Source organism: Saimiri boliviensis, chromosome 8 (genome assembly GCF_048565385.1).
Source record: "Saimiri boliviensis isolate mSaiBol1 chromosome 8, mSaiBol1.pri, whole genome shotgun sequence".
Taxonomy (NCBI): domain Eukaryota; kingdom Metazoa; phylum Chordata; class Mammalia; order Primates; family Cebidae; genus Saimiri; species Saimiri boliviensis.
In genome coordinates, this window is record NC_133456.1 from 92,670,200 (window position 1) to 92,675,404 (window position 5,205).

Consider the following 5,205-nt stretch of genomic DNA (forward strand, 5'->3'; position numbering starts at 1 on the left):
GTCACCGACGCACGTCGGTTGGAAGCCAATAGGAAGTCGCGGCAGGGAGCGGACGGGGCGGGGGCGGCCCGAAGGGCTTCACGCTCCCCTCGCTCTTCTACAGCAGGCGGTGAAGCTCGGAACCGGTTTTTTCCGCCCGGCCGAGGCACACCTGGGCGAAGCGGAACCCTAGGGGGCCCGGAGGAAACCAGCGCGCGTTTGTTTAATCACGCGCCTCTCGCCGCACCTCTGTTTGGCCCTGAGCTAGTCAGACGCTGGTCCACACGGCATGCCGGGGCCATCTGGGACAACTGGCAGCTGGCTGTCTTCCTCTGCAAAACGACACTGTTAACAAAACCTTCCCCAGGGCGACGATGGCCAGTTCCTCCGCGGAACCGAGGCAGTTCGGCAAATGTTAACTTATTCTTGCTTGACTGTTCTGTAATCCCTGCAAAGGGTCGGGTCCACAGACAGTCACACGCATTCTAAATGTAAGCCCTCTGGTCCTGTGAAATTACTGGGCATATTTTATTTTCTTACCTGGTTGTGTAACCATTGCCCTCCTTGGCCTGGAGGCTTTGCAGCTGTAAAGTGGAGAACTTAGATTTGATTCAATTCTTTAATTTTTTTTCTAGAGCAGAGAAGAGCAAAGAGAGTGGCATAGGAGTGGGAATACAGCCGTTGAGCCCTGAAAGTGCGGAAATGTGTAGTCTTTTCAGTGTAACTATACATCACCTAGCTTTCCCCCAAATTTTCCTAGAAAAATGCATGTGCTTGGTATTTCTGTTCTTTTGCCCTCCCCACACACCTACCTGTTCTTCCCAAACTTTTCAGCCCCACTCTCTGTAGACACTCTATAATGTAAAAAGTAAAATACCCAATTACCACAGCTTTTCAGGGTGTGGAGTATCCTGTTTTAAGCAGCACGGGACTGGCTTTCCAAATTGACATTCAAAGATTTAATCCAGTGGCTTAACAGAGCCAGGAAAGCCCCAAATTACTCTTTCAGGCTTATCTCCTATTTCTCACCACCATGACTCTAGACAAACTGGACCAAAGCCTTCGTTGCTGTACCCAACTACAATAGATTCTCCAAGTCACCACCTATGAAGGCAACGCTAATTACGACTGTTATGGTAACTTATTTCGTGCCAGTTACTGTGCTGGGCACCCTCAAATAACCAATTTCTGTCCATGTAAATACATAGTTTGTATATATATATATGTGTATACACAGTTGTCCTTCCGTATCCATGGGGGATTGGTTTCAGAAAGCCACCCCAACCAATGTTCAAGTTCTTTATATAAAATGGCATAGTATTTGCATATAGCCTATCCACATTCACTAGTATACTTTAAATTATTTCTAGATTACTTATAATACCTTGATATAATGTAAATGCTGTGTAAACAGTCGTTATGCTATATTGCTTCTTTGTATTTTTAAATTGCTATTTATTTTATTTATTTACTTTTGATACGGAGTTTCAACCCTCTGTCGCCCCGACTGGAGTGCAGTGGCACCATCTGGGCTCACTACAGCCTCTGCCTCAGCCTTTCAAGTAGCTGGGATTACAGGCACCCGACACCACGCCCAGCTAATCTTTGTATTTTTAGTAGAGATAGGGCTTCACCATGTTGGCCAGGCTAATCTCAAACTGCTGACCTCAGGTCCACCCACCTTTGCCTCCCAAAGTGCTAGGATTACAGACATGAGCCTCAGTGCCCAGTCTTACTTAATATTTTTGATCTGTGGCAGTTGAATCCACGGATGCAAAACCCATGGCTATGGAAGGTCAACTGGAGAGAGAGAGAAGAAAGAGAGGGAGAGAATTCCTACTATAATGACTAAGAAAATGAAATAAAAACAGGGATATTACTACAGATCATATAGACATTAGAAGATGTTATGAATAATTTCACGCCAATTAATTTGGCAATGTAGATGAAATGCACCAATTCTATAAAAAAGACAATTTGTCATAACTGAAATAGGGTAAAATTTAAAAATCTGAATAGCTCTTCATTTTTTAAAGAAATTGAATGTTGTTCAACAGACTTCCCACAAAAGTAATTCCAGGCCCAGGTGGTTTCAAGACAAATTTATCAAACACATAAGGAAGAATGAACTTCAATCTTGTACAAAATCTGTTTAAAAAATAGAAGAGGAAACAGTTTTACCCTTATTCTGAGGCCAGTGTAACCCAAATAACTTCACATCAACACTACAAAAAAATTAATGTACAGCTTAATAGACTACATGAACATAGAAACAAAAAAACTTTAATAAAATGTCAGGAAATGAATCCATCAGTATATAGAAAGATAATACATCATGATCGATTTGGGTTTACCCCAAATGCAAGGAATGCAAGGTGAATTCAAGATCTAAAAACCAATCAATGTAATTCACCATATTAACAGGCTGAAAAAGAAAAACTATCATCATCCCAATAAACGCAGACAGACCACTTAAAATTCAATACCTACTCATAAAAACTGCCAAAAAAAAAATCTAGAAGAGACTTCCTCAATATGGTAAAGGACATCCATGAAAAATCTATAGCCAATATCAGACTTGACATTAATGTTTTGAACACGCTTACCCTCATATCAAGAACAAGGCAAGGATGCCCCATCTTACCACTTCTTTTTAACATTTGTCTATAGTTTATAAACATTAATAAAGCAATTAAAAGATATGGAAAGTGTAACAATTCAGAAGGAAGTAAAATTGTCCCTATTTTCAGATAGCACGATTGTGGTTTACACATAATTGACAAAACTACCAGAACTAACAAATTTAGGAAGGTCTCAGTTAATATACATAAATCAATTCTAGTTTTATATACTAACAGCGAAAATGTAGTATGTAAAAATATATATATCATATTTGAAGAAGTGTAATAAGAGAAGCTATATAGTTAGCAACCAAACATATGTAAAGATATACAGCATCATCAATCACTGAGAGGCCAGATATGGTAGCTCTTGCCTGTAATCCCAACACTTTGGGAGGTTAAAGTGGAACGATTGCTTGAGCCCAGGTGTTTGATATCAGCCTGGGAAATACAGTAAGATCCCTTCTCTGTAATGTTTTTTTTAGTAACCAGTGTTGGTGTTATGTGCCTGTATTTTCAGTTACTCAGGAGGCTGAGGTGGCAGAAACATTTTGATCCCAGGAAGTCCAGGCTGTATTGAACTATGGTTGCACCACTGCATTCCAGCCTAGACAACACAGTGAGACCCTGTCTAAAATATAATCGAATAGAATATAATGTAAATATGTATTTTTATATATATAATAAAGTCCCTAGTGAAATACAAATTACACAACTTTTTTTTGTGAGAGGGAGTCTCACTCTGTCACCCAGGCTGGAGTGCCATAGTGTGGTCTTGGCTCACTGCGACTTCTGCCTTCCAGGTTCAAGCCATTCTCCTGCCTCAGCCTCCCAAGTAGCCAGGATTACAGGCACGTGCCACCACACTTGGCTAATTTTTGTGTTTTTAGTAGAGACGAGGTTTCTCTGTGTTGGCCAGGCTGGCCTCCAAGTCTTGACCTGGTGATCCACCCACCTCAGCCTCCCAAAGTACTGGGATTACAGGCGTGAGCCACTGCACCTATCCAATAATGAGATACCTTTACATAACCATTACAATGTCTAAAATTGAAACACCTGGACATATCAAGTGCTGATGAGGAGGAAGAGCAACTGAAACTCTCATACACTGTGGGTGGCAATACAAACTGGTCCAGCCACTTTGGTAAACAGTTTAATGGTGTCTGATAAAACTGGGTATACATTTACCTTACGGCCCAGCAATACTACCCCTGGATACTTACCTGAGAAAAATTAAAACTTAGGTTCACACTAAAAAGTGTATGTGAATGGTGTGCTCACTTTATTTATAATTATTCCAAACTAAAAATAACCCAGGTTTCTTTCAGCAGATGAATGGATAAGCAACATGGAGTATATCCATACAATGGAATACTACTGAACAAGGTGAAGAACAAACTGCTGATACACACAGCAACACATTTGACTCTCAAGTGAAGAAAGCCACATTCAAGAGACTGCATGTAATAGACTGAATTCATATGGCATCCAGAAAAGGCAAAACTATAGAAACAAAATATAGATCACTTCTTGCCAGGGGCTCAAGATGGGAGGAGTTACTGACTACAAAAGTGCACGAGAGAATTCAGAGAGGAGAAAAAGGTGATAGAATTGTTCTATGTTTTGATTATAGTGGTGATTAAGTAACCGTGTGTTTGCCATAATGCATAGAACAGTATTGTTTTAGCCCATTCTCACACTGCTGTAAAGCAACACTTGAGACTGGGCAATTTATAAAGAAAAGAGGCTGTATAAGAAGCATGGCTGGAGATGCCTCAGGAAACTTACAGTCATGGTGGAAGGTGAAGGGGAGGTAGGCTCCTCTTACACGGCCAGAGCAGGAAAAAGGGGTGATGGGGAGGTACTACACACTTTTAAACTACCAGATCTCACTACAACTTACTCACTGTCAGAAGAACACCACCAATGGGGAAATCCACCCCCCTGATCCAGTCACTTCCCACCAGGCCCCACCTCCAACATTGGAGATTACCATTTGATGAGAGATTTGAACGGGGACACAGACCCAAACCATATCAAGTACATTGAAAAGATAAACGTTCCTGCTAGTAAATTATATCTCAATGAACCTTCCCCCAAAAGCAATCATACTTTTATATATCAGCAAAAAAATAAATTAGAACATGAAACTTAAGTTAATTCAAGTATTGAAACATGTACCTATGAAAGCAGGACAGAGAACTTTGAGGCCATTAAACTAAAGGGGGAAAGAACTCTGGACAGAATGCCCAGTTCAACCCTTAGGATATTATGAGAACAACTAAAGCAATCTCAAATTCCTCTCCTCCACACCAGATACTTTCTATTATCTCTTAATATAGACCCACCCTAAGGGAAATAAAACTTCATCTGCAAAGGAACTGACATTTACTGCACAGAAATCCTACTGGAAATTTTCTCTTTCTGTAGGGCATACCCCAAAGTAAATACCATAGACAGGGAGTACTGCTAGCATCTGGCAAGTTTACACCATTCTTTGGAAACACCACAGTCATGAATATTATTCTTCAGTTAGAAGGCTACTCCTTATTAAGTAAGTTCAGGAAGCCAGGAGTGGTGGCTTACGCCTGTGAGCCCAGCACTT